This window comes from Mesoplodon densirostris, chromosome 1 (assembly GCF_025265405.1).
Source record: "Mesoplodon densirostris isolate mMesDen1 chromosome 1, mMesDen1 primary haplotype, whole genome shotgun sequence".
In the NCBI taxonomy this organism is placed as follows: Eukaryota; Metazoa; Chordata; class Mammalia; order Artiodactyla; family Ziphiidae; genus Mesoplodon; species Mesoplodon densirostris.
Genome location: NC_082661.1, coordinates 203,236,989 through 203,260,345, shown reverse-complemented (window position 1 = coordinate 203,260,345; position 23,357 = coordinate 203,236,989). Strand labels below are relative to the sequence as shown.

Here is a 23,357-nt window from a genome sequence, read left to right as displayed (position 1 = left end):
TCCAATCAAGCTACCTTTTTTTTCCTTTAAGTCAGTCCTATAACTACTGTAGCGCGGTATTCATCAGAATTCAGCTTGTCTTTTTAACCAAGCTTGTATATTTGTTAGGACTGTTATACCTTTTGTTAGGGTCCATAAGTACTGACTGGTTTCACCCCAACATATTTTCTTCCCATAAATCCTTTTATTTTTAGTGTGTAGTTTTGCAACACACAGTTTTTTAGGAAGTTATGTTGTATAAGAAGTGCCTGTATTCTCAACAATGTTTGATTGAAATTTACAAGTAAGGCGGGAATTCCCTGGTGGTCCAGTGGGTAGAACTCGGCACTTTCACTGCCCAGGGCCCAGGTTCAATCCCTGGTTGGGAAACTAAGATCCCCCAAGCTGTGCAGCCAAAAAATAAATAAATAACAGGTAAGTTGAAAAGCCCAGTTAACTACATGGGAGAAAACCCAAAAAAGTCACAATCTCTAAGACTCTACAGATCTCGTTATGACTTAGGTAGTATACCCTGATGAATCTTTCCAAATGGACCCCATGTGAGGAGTTGAGTGAGGCTCCGGGACCAAGGCTCTGCCTTTGCCTCTTCCTCTACCCTCTACCAGCTCTGTGACTTGAGTCAAATTCTTAGCCTAACTTCACCTCCACTTTCTCCATGTGGAAATAGGGATCCTAATAACAACGATTTCATCCATGTGTTGTGAAGGGAAACATCGATACATATAAAGTACTTAGGAAAGCACCTAGCACAGTATGTGCTGAATAAATGTCAACCAGCACATTTCCTTCTCAGCAGTAGTGTGACACTGAACCATTTTCTTAACTTCATTGAGCTTCTGTTACCTCACTGGTAAAATGGTATGAAACAGGGATATACGAAGGATCAGAGAAAATATATGTAAAGGCCTTCCACAGAACAATCACACAGAAGGTCACTAAATAAATGATTGACAAGTGTATTCTATCTTCTCAGAAAGACAGGTAATATTTTCAAGCTATGATATTTTTTCTCTTCACTTTTCAAAGCTAAGGGAACTCTGATTTATATCAGGTGCTTGGTGTCCCACAAATATAAAAATCATTCTCCACTTGAAGAACACTACTGCATACCAAGAAAGTTGTTATCTATGTCAATAGTTAGGGCTCCTTTTATTGAATTACAAAATAATAGAGTTTACAGCACAGCCCAGGGCACTAAGATGCTATTTTGGTTTCATCTTATGTAATTCTATTAGCTAATAAGTTGCATGCCAAATTTCTTTCATAAAATATTAGAATAAACATTGAAGAACTATGCTAGATTTTAAATCTCTTTTTCTACTCATTAAACCAAACTCGTTATATCAATCGATTATTATGTCATTGGAGTGCATATTATTTTCAATAAATACACATTATTCCCAATGTGGAAATTTTTTAAACAAAATAAACTCATAACAACCAAGGTAAAATAGAAATTCCATGGTATCTGATTTTCTTTTCCTAGAACACTAGATTGACAAATGATTAGTATTTGTTATAAAAATATTTTTTCTCCTATCATTACTTTGATAAGTTACCTGTTCTCAAAATTGATTCGGTGTTAACCCTTTTATCTACTTACCTTCTCAAAGTTGACTTACTCTGTAGAAAGGTTTAGGTGATGAGGAGGGAGAGGTGAGACACTTATTGGAATGTTAATTTTAAGATATTTGTGAAATCAAGGTACCTCACCCAGCGACTGACTAAAACAGGGTTTGTGACAAGAGTATAGTACATTCTGGGATTGACTGTCATATCTGTGGAGCATCTGACTTAACATTTTGAACAACGAGGAGGCATTAAGGTGGCTTCTCCTTGATGGGAAGGAAGGGTGACCTTACGAGCACAGAATTCACTCTATGGTGGAAGAAAGTCAAATCATCTGGGCTCTAACCTGTCATATTTGGAAGGAAGATTATGGAAGAAGACACAACAATGACTCTGGATTCTCCTAATCCAGCCCTTGGAACTTTTCCCAAGATCCTTGAGAAGAAAGACCACAAACTAACAGAGTCATAAAAACTTAAGATCTGTGAGCATTGCTGGAGACAGAACCTTCCCAGCCTCACCAAGAACAAATCAATCAAGATGCGTACGCCTGGCCACACAGGCACCAACAAAGAGAAAACCAAGGAGACCCAAAGAAATGCATGGCAATGGAGGCGCGGGTGGTGAGCCAACGGGAGGGTCAGACAAAGCTAAGCCAGCCCTGAGCAGGCCACTGGGCACTCACGGGGTTGGCCTGTGGGTCAGGTCCAGCCTACTGCCCGGTTTCGTCCAGCCTTTGTGCTGAGAATGGCCTTCACATTATGTAATGGAGGCAAGCCGAAAGAATGTCTCATGATAAACAAGCAAGAAATGAAATTCAAATTGCAGTGTCCACAAATACAGCTTCACTGGAACACAGCCATGTTGTGCCATAATAAGAAACATATAGCTGGTCTCTGCCCACTCTCGCCCTTTTCTGTTTCCTGGCACCCAGCTCCCCAAACCCTTGGAATCTCCAGAGTGATGGTGTATTTTACGCAAACCAGGTAGCTGGTGGCTAGAGGCCCCTGGGCAGCCTAGGACGGAGCCTCCTTGCCAGGGAAGCCAACCTGAGATTAGAAGGTTGGAACTTTGCATCCCTCCCAGATCTCTCCGGGGCGGGCAGGGGGGTTGGAGGTTGAGTTAATCACTAATGGGCAATGAGTTAAACAATCATCCCTACATAACGAAGCCTCCACAGAAAACCCCAAGCGCAGGGGTGAGCTCTGGGCTGGGGAACACGTGGAGGTGTAGAAGGATGATGCACCCAGAGCTCATGGAAGCTCCGGGTCCTTCCCCACACCTGCCCTGTGGGTCTCTTCCATCTGGCCGCTCTTGAATTGTATCCGTTTACAATCAACAGGTAATATAGTAAGCAAGCTGTTTCCTGAATTCTGTGGTCTCCTCTAGCATAATATGGAACCCAACGGGTGGGCCACGGGAAGCTTCCATTTAGAGCTGGTTGTGGGCATGAATTTGTGATTAGGCTCTGAAGTTGGGGCAGCCTTGTGGGGCTGAGCCCTTAATCCATGGGATACGGTCTCAGAACTGAATGAAACTGTAGGACGCCCAGCTGGTGTCGGGAATTTCTTGGGGAGGAAACACACACAGTTGCTGTCGGAAGTGAAGTACTGATGAAAGGAGGAAAACAGGGCTTTTCAATGTTTACAAGCGCATCCATTTACCTGTGGCCTAAGGCTGCTGCTTTGGAACAACAGTGGCAGAGCTGAGTAATTGCAACAGAGACCCCAAGGCCAGCAAAGCCTAAAATATTTACTGTCTGGTCCTTTATAGATTCAGTCTGCTGACCTTATAGACATCATATACATTATCTCATTGAATCTTCACAACCATCTGATGGGGAGCGAGTGTGTCTATGTTACACAAGAAGAATCTAAAATGTAGATTAAGGAACTTGTCCTTGGTCGTTGCTAGTGACTGGCAGAAACAGGAGGTGAACCCAGGCCCATCTGGTTATAAAGCCAATGCTCTGGGGTGACTGAAAAATGGGGGACTTTTACATACCATAGTGATTATTACTCAAATTGTTCTGGCAGTACATACAGTCGGGGAAAACAAAGGTTAAATTTATCTGCTAAAATGAAGGTCAGACTTTTGGGCCTGGGACCGAGGGAATGAAGACATCCCGGAAACGCAGGTGGGAGGGGCCCTCTCGGGACCCCGTGAACTCTAAGGAGACCCCGTTGTGCAAAATGTCTCTTTGAGCCTCTTTGGTTTTAGGAATCAAAGTAGAATCAGAAGACAACTAGAGGGGCTTCCCTGGTGGTGCAGTGGTTAAGAATCCGCCTGCCAATGTAGGGGACACGGGTTCGAGCCCTGGTCTGGGAAGATCCCACTGTGCCGCGGAGCAACTAAGCCCGTGCGCCACAACTTCTGAGCCTGCACTCTAGAACCTGTGAACCACAACTACTGAAGCCCGCGCGCCTAGAGCCCGTGCTCCGCAACAAGAGAAGCCACCGCAATGAGAAGCCCATGCACCGCAATGAAGACCCAACGCAGCCAAAAATAAATTTATAAAAAAAAAAAGACAACTAGAAAGGCTGTGGTTGCCTCTGACACACTTAAAGCATCTTTATTGTAAAGGAGAGGAATAAATTATGGGAAAGCATATTTTTCTGAGAAATTTTCCTTTAAAATCCTAGGGAAAAGGCTAATAAAGGTGAAAAAAAACCCAGAGCTGGATTAGAGTAATGTTGACACAGAAGAGAGTTAGATTTTTTGAGTTAGATCTTCCTTTTTCTGTGATTCACCCAAGGCTCCCGTCCTGGAGACCTCCGGCGGGGGGAGAGAGGTTTCTCCGGCAGCTCCAGGGGAGTGTGGTACACAGGTCACTGACTGGTTAGAGGCTGCTGGGCAGTCACGGGCCTTCTAGAGTTTTCCGTTCAGCTCTTTCTGACTCTTGAGACAGAAAATGGCCTTCTGTCACTGACACTGAGACACGGTCCTTGAAGCTTATGCTGGAACCAGGCCAGCCGAAGAAATGCAGCAAATTCCAACAGAAATTCACTTCTTTCTGAGTTTCTACATTAGGATCAGTTCAGAAGAAATCATTACCAGAAATGACACCTGGCTTCTGAACACAGATTTGCAGGTGTGTGTCTGGACACCCCAAGGGGCATGTTGAGAGAGCAAGTTCTTTCCCATTAAACCCAAAACCACAACTACATTGTTTTAAGGCCTTCTCATCTCTGACCAACTGAAAACAGGGAGGGTCCGAAGAAACTTTCCTGTTCACAGCGAACACAAACAATGTGTCTCCTGTGTTTCAATATCTTTTACACAAAAGTCAACATAAGGACACAGGCACTTACATGATACAAGTTCAGAACTTGAGGAGACCTTAGAGGCTGTTAACTGCAGTCCTTCCCACTCGCAAACGGCGGAACAGAAATCCAGATTCTCGTGACTTGGCCCAAACCCCAAAGCTCCTGAGGGACAGAGCTCGCTCAGCAGCTGAGGCCACGTGATCACTCCACACACTCTGGTCACCTCCTCAACTGAAAGGCAGAGAAGCCCCCTCCATCCGTGGAGGCCCCGCAATGGCTGTGATGCTTCAAGAACATTTCCACGCTCCGTCCTCTGAGTTCAAGTCCCACACCTGTTGATCTGAGAGTTACCACACATGCTCCATTTTGGTCCGGTCGGAGGGTCACCCTTCCTCTTCACCTCGCACCAGCATCAATACATGCTGCAAAACTGGCTTGGCTGTCTACAGTTTCTGAAACATTTCCCCAGGCTCTTTTTCACGATTTTCTCATCACCTTTTGCACTTTCTCAAGAAGCTATCTTTAGTCCTTTTTTAATTCTCTAAACATATTTTCTAAATAGCCTGACTTACTCATTACCCTGTCTTTGCCACTTAACTGAAAGTTAAGTATGTTTCCAGCCTTAATCTAACTAGCCAATGTAGGTTGCAATTTATCTAACTTTACGCTCCTAGTAAGTTAATTTTATGCTGGAATTAAAAGACAGGACTACCGGCTTGGAGTCATCTGGTATAAACATGGATGGGATACAGATATATTAAGTCCTTATTATATGGTTCACTCAGTCTTTTCCCTTTATTTTCCCTGGATCCTTTTGTACGTGCAGCACAAATACACATATGTAAGCAACACACAACTGGAGAAGAAATCATTTTCAAAAAGTTTTCCTATGTATTTCCCTTTTCTATCTTATTATTTTGTATGAGCCGTCCTATTCGTTTTTACTATTTTTGTCCAATTATTTTCCTTTTCTTTTTTATCACTTTCATTATTTTATTATTTAATGTTTACCTTTTTTGGAAAGGAAGAATCTCACTACACATAGAAATGCATGAAATTCACTAAGCTCATTTGAAAATGACAAGAGATTGGACATGAAGTCATGAGCAAAAGGGCACGCATGGAGGAAGTACAGCGAGGTGAACGGGGTGGGGGGAATGCAGGAAGCTGTGGGAAAGGCAGGAAAGGTTGGTGCTAGAGATACTACAAAATTAAAGTTGGCATCAGTGGCCAATGACTAGGTCTGAGGAGCGGGATGACTCAGGTTCTGTCTGGAAGGATGTTGGGCCATTAATAGAAAGAGGCCCCAGAAGCCAGTTTGACAAAGGGATGGTCAGCTGTGTTTTGTACACATGGATCCTGAATTCTTAGCGAGACATCTAGGTAGAGATGCACCTGAAAATTGAAGTCTTTAATTAAGGAGTGTAAAACAGATTAGAGATATGAATCTGTGGTCCTCTAGATAGAGGAAGCCATTTAAATCAGGACTTTAAGTCAAACTGTTCAATGTCAAAGGGCCGCAAAAGAGAGAGAAGATGGCCAAATGGATGACTCTGGGGAAATATTCGTACTTAAGAATTGAAGAAGGATGTTATGACTCAGATGCAGAAGCAGAGATCAGGAAAGTATGCTGAGAATGAAAAAGAAGAGGACACACGTTCAAACAGAGGGGTTTGTTGGGAGACCGAAGAGGGTCAGGGGGTGTGGTGGTCAGCCAGGCCTGCTGTAACTCAGCACCACAAACTGGGTAACTGGGTGCCCGCGACAACCTTAACACGTCTTCTCAGGTTCTTCAGGCTGGAAGTCAATGGCAGGGTGTTAGCATGGGTGAGTTTTGGTGAAAGCTGGCTTTGTGGCTTGCAGATGCCTACCTTGTCACATGGAGGGGGGCAAGAGAGAAGAGAGAGAGAGAGAGAGAGAGAGAGACGCAAAAGTTCTCAGGTATCTCTTCTTAAAAGGGCACTTAATCCCATCATGAGGTCCTGTAACAGGGAAGAACAAATCTGACTCCGCTTTTGGAGCTGCTTCTTTTACTTTAACCTTTGTGTTCTGTTGCTTTTTGCTACAAGTTAATCACTATAATCAAGTTGCCTATAAGCTTAAATTATCCATAATGGCCCATCTCTGGGAACCCGGCCTCCCAGGTCATGAGCATGAAGCTAAAATACCTTTGTTCAGCTCACAGGAAACACCCTGACCAGGCCCACCTGTGAACGTCTGCAGGAAGGAAGAAATTCGTACATCCCCTCTGGAGTCTGGGCGGAACCGGAAATATCTGCTACAACTTATTACCTTTTTAATTGTACTTTACCTCCTCACCTCCCTCTCCTTGTTCTATAAAAGAAACTAGCATCCAAACCTGGTTAAGATGCTTCTTCGGGACCGGCTTTGCGAATAAAGTCCCTATTGCCTGCGTCAACACCGCGTCTTTCGATATATCATGGCAAGCGGAGCGAGCTTGGACTCGGCAACACTCCCACCCGCACCTAAACCTAATACTAGCTAATAAACATCTCCTTATGTTCAGTAATATTAGTCGTGAGACAAAAAACCATTAGAATGTCTAAAATGTAGAAGTCTGACAATGCCAAGACTTGATGCTGATGCGGAATAATGGGAATTTTTCGTAAACTGCTGGTGGGAAAGTAAAAAGGAGCAGACTACTTCGGAAAGCAGTTTGGTGGTTTCTTAAAAGGTTGAACACACCCTATCATACCACCCAGCTATTCCATTTCTAGGTATTTACTCATGAGAAAGGTAAATACATATACAAACAAAGACTTGGACACAGACATTCATGAAGCAGGTTTACTTGTAACAATCAAAAACTGGAAACAATTGAAATGTCTTCGATCACGTGAATGAATGAAAAAGATGTTGTATAGCCATATGTGAAAAGGACTATTATCCAGCAGAAACATGAAAGAAAGAAGGTAAGTCTCAAAATCATTATCTGAGTGATGGGACTGCACATACAAGAGTCCACACTGTAATAGTACTTTGTATAAAACCAAGACACTGCAAGCAAAACCGGACTTACGGACAGCAGATCAACGATTGCCTGGAGACAGAGGAGGGGTGCTGACTGGAAAAGGACACAAGAAATTGTTTAGGGGTGACGGAAACGACTTCTACCTTGATTGTGGTGATGGGTTAAAGGCGTATACACCTGTCAAATCTTACCCAATTGTATATTTTTTGTATTTGAGGTTTATTGTAAGTGTCATACCTTAGCCAAGTCATTAAAAAAAAAAACAAAACAAAACACCCCAACTCAGTGGAGGACTAAAAGAACCTAAATGAACTAAATTCCAAAATAAATAAATAAGAAGCCATGGAAGAGATGAGACCTGGGCTATTTTCATCCCAGATCAAGTGGTGGAAGGTGGCAGAATCTCCCACAGGCCGGGGTCAAGAGTGGCTGGTTAAATGTCTATCAGACTTTTAGCTGCTGGAGGAGAGATTAGGTCACCAAGGACCCTGAAGATAAGATGGGCTGGTCCTCCACACTCACAGCCTAATATGTGTATGTGGTACATGACACACAGACCTGATAGATGACATGAGAAGAGGAAGAAAAAAGTGACCCACGGTCAAGAGAAAACTGTCACCAGAAAGAGACCAAGAAATGGCCCAGATGTTGTTACCAGACAGGAACTTTAAAACACCCGTGATAAATATATTAAAGAATCCAGTGGCCTAGTTGAATAGCAGGCATAAATAGGGAGTTTCCATTAAGAAACAGAACATAAAGAAAAAGAAGCAATCGGAAATGTTAAAAATGAAAAATCACAGCAAGGGAAATAAAGAGTTCCATTTAACATTAGAGGAAAGGATCAGTGAACATGCAGTCAGGTTAATAGAAATAACCCCAACAAAAACACAAAGAGAATAAAGAGTGATAAAATAGAAAAGCATCTGAAATCTGTAGAACAATATCTAAAGGTCTAACATACATGTATCTAGAGTCCAGGGGAAAAAAGAGAGGAAATGGAAGCAGAAAAACATTTGAACAAATAATGTCTGGGAATATTCCATATTTGATGATAGCATCAAACACAGATCCAAGAAGTTCATTTAACCCCACACATGATAAATACAAAGAAAACTACACCTAGGCATAATGTTATCAAACCTCTGAAATTCAAAGATAAAAAGAAAACTTTTAAAAAACATCCAGAGGTGAAAAAAAGAAATATAACAAAGAGGGAGTAAATGATTTTTACTTACTTTTCACCAGAACAGAGAATAGCAGATAATGCAAAAAAAACGTATGGGCTGAAAGAAGAAAAAAACCCTCTTTACCTTAAATTATAAATCCAACAAAACATTCTTCGAGTTAATATGAAAAAAAAAGAAGTTTCCTAAACATTACAGTCATAACTTTGGTGGAGAATTTAAAGATACTTTAATTTAACTGAATTTCTATCATTTGTATTAAATGTATTAATTTTTTTCTGGTTTTATGTGTTTTATTTGGAAGTTCATAGATCATCAAAACCTAACGCTAAAGCTCATAATGCTATAGAGTCTAATCTATTTTAAAAACAAATGCTACTGATTATATGTAAAATCATATACAAACCAACAGAAAAACTTATATGTAAGCCATTAAGGTGGTAAAGCATAGTTTTTTTTAATTAATTTATTTATTTTTATTAATTTATTTTTGCTGCATTGGGTCTTCACTGCTGCACGCCAGCTTTCTCTAGTTGTGGCAAGCGAGGGCTACTCTTCGTTGTGGTGCGTGGGCTTCTCATTGCAGTGGTTTCTCTTGTTGCGGAGCACAGGCTCTAGGCTCATGGGCTTCAGTAGTTGTGGCACGTGGGCTCAGTAGTTGTGGCTTGTGGGCTCTAGAGTGCAGGCTCAATAGTTGTGGCTTGCAGGCTCTAGAGTTCAGGCTTAGCATCTGTGGCTCACGGGCTTAGTTGCTCCGTGGCATGTGGGATCTTCCTGGACCAGCACTTGAACCCGTGTCCCCTGCATTGGCAGGCAGATTCTTAACCACTGAGCCACCAAGGAAGTCCTAAAGCATAGTTTTTAGAGGATAGACCCTGCCTGGCTAAAAAGACTGGTTCCACCACTAATTCAGTGTATGACATTTAGGCAAATTAGTTTTCTACTCTTGACTTTGTTTCCTCATCTTAAATTAAATGATAAGGGTAGAACACTCTGAAGGGTTTCAAGAAAGGTAATTGCGTTTTAACAATGCTTGGAATATAGTATGTACTTAATGAATGTTGACTATTATGACCTGAAATTAGGTTTACATTAGCCCCTTGATGCTACTTTGTTCAAGGCTTGGTTAACAAAGCAGTAGTTGTCAAAGGGCTCCAAGTTCTGCACACCCTGGGGTGCCCTGAGAGCCTCTCCTAGAAGGTGCAAGGTCAGAACTGCTTTCATAACAGCACTGGGATACCATGTGTCCTTTCCATTGTCATTCTCTCTCAAGTACACAGTGCAGCTTTCTGGAAGTTAACATGACATCTACAAGGTCATCATTTTGCAGCTAATGAAATGCATGCCCCTGTAGATTTTTCTACCATAGTAGGTTTAGGGTATGGATGTGTATATTCAGGTATTAACTCCCTTTGTTCTCCGAACTTCTACTGTGCTCCTTCTACCTTTCATTCGTTATACTTGCTCTGTTCTCTGTAACCTCATTATTGTCCAAAAAATCATTATTTTGAAATTCCCAAGTTCTTCTTACATCTACATGTAAACACAAGAAGTAACTACACTTTGGGGTTTTGTCTTGCAATGATATTAAATTATATTAGCTTTTCCAAATTTAAAATTTTTATTTTAACAGTTATTATTTTAGAATTCAATAATACTTATTCGAATGTAAAGAAAAATTTATTTATACTTTTCCTCTACTTAAAGACAGATTTTTTTTGCTTAGAAAGAGGGAACTGGAAAATGTCCTCAATCCACAGCTGCACCATGTACATCTGCCATGGTAGCCTGACAGCTTCCCAGTACTGATGAGATCAGTGGTGATGTTAATTAATGTGATTATTTTGATACTGTATAATATAAAATGTAAAGTTTGTCAACATTTGGAAGACCTGCAAAACAAGGGGAACCAGTATTTTCCAGTGACCATGGTGTTCCAAATTCATGAAGGAATAAAGGCTCCATTCACAGAACAATGGATTTTCATGGTTTCAGAACCCATGTGGCAAGTAACCTTTATGAAATGATCACTTCTCAAATTTTGAATTTTTTATACCAAAAGAATATGTACAGTTGTCTTAAAACATATTAAACCCCTCCTCCCTTTTCAACTATGCATCAGTGTAAGGCTGGGTTTTTTCATACTTCCACTAGAGCAACCTGAATGTGTTAAATATAGAAAACATATTCCTTTTCACTTCAAACGATTGTATATTGACTGTGGGTTCTTTTACCAAATGCAGAGTTACTGCTCACAGATGTTAAACTTTAAGTTTCAACCTCACTAACCGTGTGGACACACCACCGCTTTACCTTCATATCACACTACTCTCCATCCGGCAACGCATGCTTCTCTCCAATGCCGGACAAGACCATAGCTTTCTCCTTTAAAGCTGATATTCTGCTCTGGACTCCATCACAGATGCTTTCTTTAAGACCCTTCTTTCTAATTATTCTACCTATGTAAAATCTTTCATCTTTCTGTCTACCTGAATTCCTGAATTTACCCATCCATCCAACCATTCGTTTATTCATTTGTTCATACATCCTGCAAATTATTTATTAAGCACCTATTACTACATTCTAAGGGATAAGGTTTCATGAATTAAAAACAAAAACAAACAAATACAAAGAAGCCAACATTAAACCCTAAAGGAGGGTCTCATGTAGGGGCTGGTGGGTGAACAGGATAAAAACACACAAATTCAGTGAAGTGTGAACTACCATGACATGCTGTGATGGGGACACAGAAAATCTGCATCAAACGCTGACACGGTACATTGGTAAGTGCTTTCTCAAATGAATGACTCTTAAGCTGAGCCTTGTTGAATGAGTAAGAAATAACAAGGCATAACAAACAAGAAAAGGTATTCCAAGGAGCAGAAGAGTATGCGCAAAAGAAAAAGAGAAAACAAGAAAGAGTTTGGTGACAAACTGCAGCTATGACAACATGGCTGTGACGCAATATTCTAGTAGGAGGGTGACTGAGACATGGGAGCAGAGTTAGAGGTGAAGTGCGGCCATCAGATCACCCAGTGGAAGCTGTGAGCACTGCGCCGTTTCTACACCACTTTACACGGCGTGTGACACGCAGCATGCAGCACCACTTCTCGGTACTCAAGCAGTGACCAACGCTTATTTGTCAAAGACAGCTAATGCAGGCAACCACAGCCAAACACCATTTTACTGTGAGTAAAACAGACTGACGGCACACAGCTCCCAACATCCACTGTGCACTGAAACAGAGCCAGTATTAAGACAGGAATAACTAAACAGATTTTACTCCAGTTGGATTTAGACGGATGATCAAGGCTGGTGAGCAAAAATGTTCTAACCATCCCCAAGGGGATGGTTCTTCATCAGCGACAAAGAAGACGAACAGGGAAGAAAACATGTGAACAAAGAGCTCTTCCCAGGGCTTCCCCGGGTCTCCTCCTCGCTGCTTAAGCGCCCTGCTGCCCAAGGCACCCGACTCACCTGCCTTTCTTAAGCCCCACATGCGACGTCTACCACTTTCCTTTTTCTCTTGACTTTGAAAGACTATATTCAAGAAACCATGGTCTTGATTGAAGGCAGAAGGCAACATAATAAAAGTGACTTCTGTTCTTGGACAAACAAGCTTGTGCTGCTTTTCTGGGTAAAACAGTTCCCTGTGGCCTCCAGAGATACACTCCACAGGACCGCATCAATCCAAATGAGCTGGCCACAGGGCAGGGCCGATGGTAGAGAAACGTTTGTGGGGTGTGGCCTCATGATACCTGTGATACACAACCTTCTTGCTCCTGGCCGAGCCAGCAGGTGAGTTGCAGGTGACAACCCAGCCTAAGTCAGGATAAACTCTTAGAGCTTCAGAGGGAGCGGGGAAAGAGGAGGACCAGAAGACAGCAACTTCACTTAGGACAGCCTGCTATGCAATAGGCTCTGTCAAGAAACATCACAGCTCTCACACACACCACCAGGGGAACACTTTTCAGCCTAAGATGACACAACAAGAGCTTAAGAATATTACTCTAAACCGTCCCCACAGAAAAGATCCACAAATAGAGGCTGTGGCATATTGTTACTTGGAGTAGAGACGAACAAAGAAGAATGTGAGTCATTAGTCACTAGTGACTGCAAATATTTTAAGACATTGAAAAATGAAATTTTACCCCGAGTTTTCACTGGGAGGATTGCCTGTTGCTAAGCACATTTGGAAACGTACAGTGTTGATCCAGGGTAAGAATCTCTTGCCTCAAATCTTGACCTATCAAGTCTCGACTATGTGACTGTGTTTATCCAAGTATCTTCCACATTATATTTGTAATCCTCTAAATTCCGAATTAACCCATACTGATTCAGTTTTATATTCACCAATACACAAATTAAAAATTCATATTATACTAGTGAAATGTTGAAATTATTTGTCCTGTGTTTAATTAAGTTAATCCTATGAGCCATGTATCATTTAACTACTTGTAATAGAGGATATCTGAAGCTGCAAAATGAATGAGAAGAAGCAGCTAGCAATTTCAGTGCATTCATATAAAATTAGACTAGTAACATAACCAGACTCCTCTAATAAAAATACGCATTATTAAAGTTCTAGGGTTTGTCAACCTCATGAATGGAAACACCTGATGCAATGTGAGGACTCAAACAATCTCCCTAAGTCTAGAGATGCATCTAAAACTCTGAAGGGTTGGAATTGACTATGAAGGTCTACTGAAAAGTAATGCATATGCCACACATCCTTTCCCCAAAACTCTGAACAACAAAATGGTTCCGCAAAACCTAACAAAGAAAGGTTCAGTAGACATCCTGGTCTAGTTGTAACCTAACCCCTTTTAACCTTAACTCTTTTTGTCGGTATTTCCTAGCACTCACTGCTCTGACATGCCCATTTCACATCACACATTCTGACCAAACGCTCGTGATCCCTGGAGTACTTTTATTACGTGTCTGTGAACAGAATGGGAACTAAAGTGAAATGGCATCTCCTCCCATTGGGGAGAACAGTCAATTCAGCAAGTGATTACAGCGGAGGATAAGATGGAGAAAGACAAGTACCATATGACATCGCTTAGAGGGGAATCTAGAAAAGTGATAGAAATGAGCTTGTCTACAAAACAGAAACAGACGCACAGACACAGAGAGCAAACTTATGGTTACCAAAGGGGAAATGGGGGAGGGATAAATTAGGAGTTTGGGATTCACAGATACACACTACTGTATATAAAACAGACAATCAACAAGGACCACTGTATAGCACAGGGAACTCTACTCAATATCTTTTAATAACATGTAATGGAAAAGAATCTCAGAAAGAATATATATATATATATATATATATATATATATATATATGCATATATATATATAAGTGAATCATTTTGCTGGACACCTGAAACTAACATGACACTGTAAGTCAACTATACTTCAATAAAAAAATTATAGCCAAGGATAAATAATAGCACAGGGGATGAACAGGGAGGTGCAAGGAAACATAACAATGCCCTCGATTCAGACCTGGAAGAGCAGGGCAAGTTTCTAGGAAGTAGAGCCTAGTTTGAGATGTAAAGGTTGAGTAGGCACGGGCCCCTCAAAGACCCAGCAAGGGGCCAGGGAATCCAGAAGAGGAGGGGAGGTCACAGTGTTTCCCACAAAGGGATGCTGCAGAGTATGGGGTGAGAAGTGGCATTGCCGGTTCTCCATCCATAGGTTTGTCTCACACACTCACACTCACACACACACACACACACACTCACACACACACTCACACATACACTGACCTCACACTCACACACCCTCACACACACTCATACACTCACACAACTTACACACCCACCTTCACACACATCCTCATACACACACACTCACAGACACACTCACACACTCCTTCACACACCCCTCACACTCACACACATGCACTGACAACCCCACACACCCTCATACTCACACTCTCCTACGCACACTCTCATACACTCACACATACACTGACCTCTCAGTCTCACACACACTCACACACTCACCTTCACATACACCCTCATACACACACCCTCACACACACACACATACACTCACACCCTCACACAGACACACTCACACACACCCTCACACTCACACACAGGCACTGACAACCTCACACACCCTCACACACACACTCACACTCCGCTCTTCCCACTCTTTAAATCCCACAGGTCCTGCAAAGTCCAGCATCCTCATCCTGTTGTAGAATCTCTGCTCAGCGCCAGACCTTCCCTAGAAAGCCTTCTTCAGCATTACCCTCCTGTGGGACTCTGGCTTTTCAAGTTCTTGAAAAGTTTCTAAAACTGCAGCACAAATATTAAGCTCCTGGTAAAGTGCTGACATGTGTAATTCCAAGGCTGTTTCTGGGTGGTTATCTCCACACACAGACTTTAAGCCCCTTCAGGCAGGAATGTCATAAACTTTGCATCTTCCTCAGTAACACGCATAATCCATAATAACACTTCATCCTGAGAGGTACAAAAAAGTGACTAACCTCTGAAAAGTGTGTCATAAAACATAACATAAGCTGAAGCTTTCAAAGACTACAAATTCAAAAAAAATTCGTGTTATTATTGCCAGGCACAGTGGTGCTAACAGCGTTTATTAGCTATAGGAAGAGCACACTAACTGCTGGGGGTGAAGAAATTCAGACGAAGGTGACTGACTGGACCAGCATAACTACCCGATTCTGGTTTGCTTCCATCTCAGTTCCTCGAGAAAATATCATTATACTGGCAAAAGCAAGATAAAAATCAAGTAACAAGTTTAAGGCCCAAGCCATAGTATGATGTTCAATATTCTAAATGAGTTTAAATCCATTAATTTGGAAAAATTTCATCACAAAGTACTGAAAGCACGTGTGGATGTGATAGGGGAACAGATACAATCATCTTTTAAAATGTTATGTGAAGGGAGGGGTGACAGGGAGCAAAGAAGCCAGCCACGGTCTCAATTTTCAAAACAAAGAAGGTAGATTCCAACTTTAGCCTTGAGAGCTTGACACTGATTCCAGGCACGCCTCCCACGAGATTCTTAACATTACCATCTGTAAGCGCCCAAAGTGTGCAGTGTTGTTACCTACCAGCTAGGGAGAGGTCAAAGGAACCCATCATTACAAAGGAGCCCAGGGCTATTTCCTTTTGTTTTTACAGGGTTACTTCATAGCTATTTTGCAGAAAGTGGAAATGCAGTCCAGCAAGGAACCTGACTGCTTCTGTCACAGAATGCATGCGCCCCGCCCACATGAAGGAATGTAAACGCTGAGGAAGGAGAATCACTTGACTATAACGCTGCCCGAATGGCCTTATAAAGACCACTAATTCATGGGCTCCTGCAAAGCAAGGGAAGGCGTCTAGGACCAAACGTCCTGCCCGTTCTCCACTCTGCATAGTTATTGGATGAAGATATTAACTGCATCCTGATCACATCTGCTCATGTCTCTAAATGGGGAAGAATAGCTAATCTGTATCATGGAATCAGCATCCAAAAATATCCTGACCTTCTGGAACAACAGGCTAATGAAAGGTAAAGGTTAAATTTAATTGCAATAAGTATTTTTTTAAGTCCCAAATCTAGTAGCCAAATGTACAAATTGACGAAAAGAAGTATACTTGCAGAGAAGTATGCAAAAAGAGGCCTAATTAGACAGTGCAGTATGGATGCCAAAAATATAGAAGGGGAGAGGACAAATTTGACTTTAGGATGATTTACCATGTGGTACCCAAAGGAGATAGCCAGACAAGTCCACTGATGTTAGTCCGTTCCTGTCTGCCCAGCTCTCAGTACCACACTTTCAGAAAAACAGGAATTCATCCGAAGGAGAAATTCCTTGATGATAATGGGATTCTCGACCTATGCCAATTAAGGACAAGTCGAAGGAAATGAATATTACCATAGAGATCATAGACATATTATATCTCTGTTATGTAGAAAAGGTTTCTGTATAAGTACTCTAAGAGGTAAAAATTGGCATATGAATATTACAGAGGCAAATAGTACAGTTCACTATAAGGAAAGAGTTCTTAGGCTCAGAGCAGGTCAAATAAAGGAATGCCTCCCGCGTTCAAGATGAATCTTGATCAATAGCTCGCCTAAATTGATCTTCATATTCTCCTTGAATTTCAAGATGAATCTTGATCAATAGCTCGCCTAAATTGATCTTCATATTCTCCTTGAATTTGGAAATAAGATCATCTGCTAAAAGTGAAAAAATAAAGATAATTTGGACTGGAAAACCTGGAGGACTCTGGAACATGTCTTATGGGGAATTTGATAGGAATTATCCAGGAAAGAACAGAATAACTTCCGAGCAATGTTAACCATCCCTGAAGCTGAAGGTGGAGTGACTCAGGTGCTGGTAGGGCTAGTGGTAAGAGATTAAGGGATGAGCAGAGCTGACATGGCTGTCCAACGTCAGTGCGCTGAGCAAAGAGGAAAACCGGAGAAGATCGGGACTGGCCAAGGAGCAGTCACAGGACAGGAGGGTGTGCGCGGTGCCGAGTGAGGGGCTTACTGGAAGGACAGGAGGTGGGGTCAGAAGGAGAATATGGAAGGCTCAGCTTTTTCAGCTGGGCAGCCCTGAGTGATGGGAAGGCCCGGAGGGCGGGGGGTGAACACCAGTGGATTCCCAAAGCGAAGCAGCGCAGGCTGAGGTCCTGTGGATCCAGCGCGTAGATGCTGAATGAACTTCTGAGCAATGACAGCTGATCAAAGTGTAGGAAGCAGATCCTCTGTTAGCGTAGATTCCCAAGGGAAGTGGAATATTCAGGAAGTCAATAAGCACTGGTCACAGGGAGAGGGTAACACCCGTGAACGGTGTAAATTTAGAAAGACCAAGGGTAGCTGGGCGATGGTGAAAGAATTAACAGTTAGAAGCAGCTCTGAACAGCCTGCAGGCCCCATGGGAGAAAAGCACAGGCATGTGTGTAGGACCAAGACCACAACAGTCCATGTAGCCTCCTTGAAAAACAGATACTACTCCTTAGATGGTACTGTCGAACAGAATACCTACAGCATCAAGGCATCAAAAAACTTAAATCAATAATTAGGAAGACACCCACTATGTGTCAGCTACTGCGAATCCAAGGATGAATATCCTGAGGGATATCTGAGTTTGGTAGCAATACAGACATCTGAACAGGTGTTTCTTTTTCAACTTAAGTATGTTGATTTACAATGTTGTGTTAGCTTCAGGTGTACAGCAAAGTGATTCAGATACACACACACACACACACACACACACACACACACACATATATATACCTTTTCAGATTCTTTTCCCTTATAGGTTATTACAAGATATTCCCTGTGCTATAAAGTAGGTCCTTGATGATGATCTGCTTTATATACATCAGTGTGTATCCTAACTTATCCCTCCCCGTCCCTTTCCCCTTGGTAACCATAAGTTTGTTTTCTATGTCTGTGAGTCTGTTTCTGTTTTGTAAATAAGTTCATTTGTATCTTTTTTTTTCCAATTCCACATGCAAGTGATACCGTATGATATTTGTCTTTCTCTGGCTTCCCTGTCTGAACTGGTATTTTTATTTATATTTTTAATTAATTTATTTTTTTGGCCACACTGCACGGCATTAGTATCTTGGTTCCCTGACCAGGGATCAAACCCATGCCCCTTGCATTGGGAGCGTGGAGTCTTAACCACTGGACCACCAGGGAAGTCCCTAAAAAGGTATTTTTAATGTAAGGTAGCAGAGTGAAAGGGGACACATAGTTATGTCAGACCTGGAAAAACTTCAGGATTAAGAAGCTTTCCTGGGGGTGCCTTTCCTGGGGTGTTCACTCCCAAAGCCACTGTCTTCTGTTGGCTTCTTGCTAATTCCTACTGTGGTGAGAAGGAAGAAGTGGTACCCGAGTGAATTAACTTAAGCTGCCTTTGATTTTCTGAAAGGGAGAGTTTATTTTTAATAAAAAGATTATTAACGGCCAGAAAGGATTCCAGGCAAGCAACTACACGCAGTTGATAATCACATTTCTGTGGCTGGGCCTGGGGGAGGGAGGATCATGGCCCAAAGCCCCTCAGGGTTCATAAGGCAGTCACTCTTCTACTGCTGCTGGGCGGGGACTGGCCTAAAGCTCCCCACTCCTGGCAAATAATTCTGTTCAGACCCTGTAAGCCTGAAGGCTGCAGGAAGAACAAGCCTGTGGGTCTGCACTCAGGGGAGCGAGAAATAGATGAACTAGGTCAGACACTTCCAAACTGTTTGAGAGAAACAAAAGAAGCAAATGTGAGTCAGGATAGCCACAAAATCACTCCAATGCCGAATGAGTCAACTCATCTATGAGCGGCTAAATTGGTTCATCTAAAGACCTAAAACTTGCCAAAAGATTTTCTTGTATTAAGATGGAGAGCCCCAACCAAAACTGCTGCACAGGCACCTAACGAATATTTACTGAAAACATCTAGATGGCCCAGAGACTAAAAACCAGTGAAATTATTGATATTTTAGAAAGAAAAGCAACTGTTTCTACAAATATGCAGAAAAGTAATAAACTGTAATGTTTCAGAAGAGTTGCTTGGGTAAATATTTATAATTAAGTGGTATAAAAATCAATGATACAAAAGTTATATATCCTAGCAAATAAAAGGAAAGCTAAGCAACTTCCTGGAAAATCTAACATTCATAATGGAAATAACAATTTGAGTTATCACTTACTTCTTTAGTCTTTAATCCAATATTAATTTTAAAAGTTTTTTAACATAATGCTTTAACACAAGATCATTTTATAAACCATAGTTATATGAGATTTGAGGACCAAACCTTGGGAAGCTACGTCTCCTTCTACATTCTCAAGAACGACAAAAAAATGACAAAATAGTATCTTGGACATGTTATTTTATACCCAGATACCTAGTAGGGGGACTTAAAGGGGCTTTTTATAGTCATACACTATGAAACACCACACCAAGCATAAGTACTTTCTATTTGTGTTGGGTCTCAAAGAGAGAAAAATAAAATTCTTATTTTCTCTGTCATACATTAGAAAAAAGATCCTACAGCACAAGAAAAAACAGAATACCCATCTATTCATTACAAATTTGTATTAAATAAACTTCAGCTACTTAAGTCTCCTCGCTGATACATTTAAAAACATACAAGTGGGTCTGTTTTATATGAGATGTTTAATTACTGTACCAATAATTATTCTAGAATTTTTCCTACTACTTTATGTCTACAGGCTTGATGTAAAGAGCCTACTGTTTTGACGTGAAAAGTATAGCTTATTTATTTTAACTCCGTGCTTCTTATTTTTCTGTTGGGTCATAGATCCCTTTAGATATCTGAGGACTCTGGATTATCTCCCTAAAAATGCAGAGACTCAAACGTTTAAATACAATTTCAGGATCCCCGGAAGCAATTCACAGACCGAGCTGTGTAATAACTGAACAGAGAGCACAGACTACACCGGCAAACTTCACCAAAAGCATAACACTGCCAACACGGCTTTTTGACAAATTAAGATTTGCTTCGAAATTTTAGACATCATATTTCTGTTACTTGCTGTTATTATTGATTTTTGTCACTCTTCATAATATAGTACCTGAAATGACAACTCCCAAAGAAAACAAAAAAACACAGCCGTTTCAGGAAAAGCAACAGATTAGTTCCACACTAGGAACCAAGGTATAAAAATCTACATCCATCACTGAAGGCTCTAACGCTTATCCACGTGTCATCAGAGGGTCAGCGATATTCCTCCCAAGAGCAGTTCTGGTTAGGAGGTAAGCATTTGATGAAATAACTATCACAGGACTGACCCTGGTATGTAAATCAAGCTCTAATTTAAAACTGTATATATATGACCTGTTCTACTTAAAATTCCAGGGGGTTTCAGTGTGTTGGAAACCAAGACGCCCCAGTCACAATTAAGCGACACGTTCAACCTTCTGGCTTACTTCAGAAGATACACACTGTTCACCAAGTGCAAAATGAAGGCGCAACCCCGGGAAACGAGGGAGCAAAGGAAAGACACACGGAATGCATAACCTGAAATCACATGACAACTCGCAGCGGAGCGTCCACACAAGTGCCACCGCGAGGCTGCTCGGACCACCCAGGACAGGCTGCGGGCACCGGCCCGACGCCCACCGCTCCCCAGGCCGCCGCGGTCACAGTGGGCATCGGATCCCCAAGCAGTAATTAACACGCGCGCGCACACACAGACACGCGCGCGCACACACACACACGCACAGACACACACGCACGCGCACACACACGCACACGCACGCAGACACACGCACACTCCCCGGCGGAGCCCGGCAGCCCCCCTGGAAGTTCGCGGCGGCCCCTCTGAGCGATCCCGGGGTCGCAGCCGCCCGGCCCCCAGGAGCGCGAACCGCTCACGAGCAGCGCGGCCGGACGAGGCTGTGGTGACGCCCGCGCGGCCTTACTCCCCGCGGGCCCTCCGCCCTCGGCCGCCGCGGGGCCCCGGGGCGCGGAGCTGCCCCCGGCGTGGGAACCGGGCCCGGCCCCGGGAGCACAGGAGGGCTTCCGGGGGGGCACGCGAGGGCCCGGACGGGGGGCCGCGGAGAGGGCCGCCCCCCGGGAACCGAGGCCGGCGAGGGCGCGCGGCGACCACTTACTCGGGGGCGTCCCGACCTCGGGCTGCGTTTCCGGCTCGCCGGCAGCTCCGGGGCGCGCCTCGCAGATCCGCGCCGCCCGCGCAGGAGGAGAGTGGGCGGCGGGCGGCAGAGGAGAGCCCGGCGGCGGCACCTGCCGGTCCCTGCACCGGTGTCCCCACCGCCGGCGGCGGCCGCGCTTCTTCCCGGCTGCCGCTCAACAGGCGGGGCGGGCGCGGCGCGCAGCAAACCCGGTTCCCGCGCGGCGCCCACGCTCAGGCAGCCCCGGCCCCGGGCTGCAGCTCTCTCTCTCCCTCTCTCCCTCCTTCTCTCCTCCCCCCGCTCTCAGCCCCAAGGATCCCCCGCAGCGCCTCTCCCTGCGGTCTTTTCGGAACCCCTCCCCTTCCCTGCACCAAAAGACTGAGAAAAAGCAGCGGCTGAAACGCACCATGGTGAGGTTACGCCGGGCCCCGGTCCGCTCGCGGCGCGCCCTCCCCGCAAGTGTCGGTCGCCTTGGGGGGCGGGGGGCTCCCACGGCGGCTCCCTGCTTTCTGCGTGGACTCTAGCAGCCAAACTGTAGGGAAACTGCACCGAAATCTGCTCCTGGAAAGCCAGTCGGGGCTGAGTGTCACCCACTGCGACCATACTAGGGCAGGGGGACTGAGTACTCCAGCCGCCCAGTCGCCTTCCCAGCAGTTCCTGTGTGGAGACGGAGACCAGGGAACAGGGACAAAGGAAGAGAAAGGAGAAGGAGGGAGGGAACGCAAGGAAAATTTGGCCGACTTAAAAAACAATGTTTTCCACTATGCACTGGGCCGGAAAAACCTCAGTTCTCCGTAGTTAGAAACTCCAGCATTTCTGCTGGGAAATTGATGTCTCTGCATGGATGGTTTTCAGGTTTTCATGCCCTGGTTCTCAGGTTAAAGCCAATCTGCTCATTTGCAAATGCAGTTCTATGGCTGCAGAGCATTTACATCTTTCCAGTAAGGTCCTGATTCTGCTTGGTTCGGTACATTTCGTTCTGTTTGTTGGATGTGCGGTGTGTGTGTATGTGTGTATTCCAGAACAGAAAAATAAGTTCTTATATAAGTGTTTTGAGTCACCTTTCCGACCTCAGAAAATCTCATTACGCTGTTTCATTTTGAATTCATAATTAGTCATGATAATTATGCGATCTTTCTTCAAACCCAGGAACTCTGAGATACATTGTTCGTGGTTACCTCCAATTCGTATATTTCTCCCCAGTTACCCACATAATCTCTCTATTTTAGACTCATCTCGCAGCCTTGACAACTATGCTGTCTTCAAGGCAAACATCAGTCAGAATAAACAGACATTTAAATAAGAAAAAAGACATTTAAATAAGAAAAAGGGCGTTTAACTAAAATTTGCCTTAGTATCCGGCAACTGGTCCAGATCTGCCATCTCTGAAACCATCTCTTTCTCTACACCCGATGCATGATAATCTCTTAGGTCAAAAGGGCTTTTGTCTTCAGAGAATTTAAGTCCTAAGAGGAAACAAATAAGAAGTACCCGGTATCGCATAGTTGAAAGAGGATTTCATAGTATTTTAAGAAAGATAAAGCTAATGATTTGAAAGCTCAGAGGAAGCACAGATACCGTCTGACTGGAGACTATTTCATATCAGGATAGCAGTAGAGTCAGGCCTTAAAGCACAGATCATATCTGGGAAAAGATAAAATAGAGGAAGTTTTTGTCTTCTGTGTTTTTCAGGCAGAGGCAAACTTGTGAGCAAAGGC

General features: G+C 43.2%; 1 protein-coding gene across 3 annotated transcripts in view; it reads right to left on the bottom strand.

Annotated features, from left to right (window-relative positions):
* The window catches only part of GUCY1A1 (guanylate cyclase 1 soluble subunit alpha 1), a 61,233-nt gene extending 38,962 nt beyond the window's left edge, over nucleotides 1-22,271 (bottom strand). Inside the window, exon 1 of one of the 3 annotated variants that reach the window (XM_060114513.1) lies at nucleotides 22,046-22,271. The gene's annotated coding sequence lies outside the window, so the exon portion shown is untranslated. Of the gene's footprint in view, nucleotides 1-21,025; nucleotides 21,075-21,621; nucleotides 21,907-22,045 lie in introns of those variants that run through there. The other 2 variants (XM_060114520.1, XM_060114522.1) reach the window with 2 other exon arrangements.
* Between the last annotated feature and the right edge of the window lie 1,086 nt (nucleotides 22,272-23,357).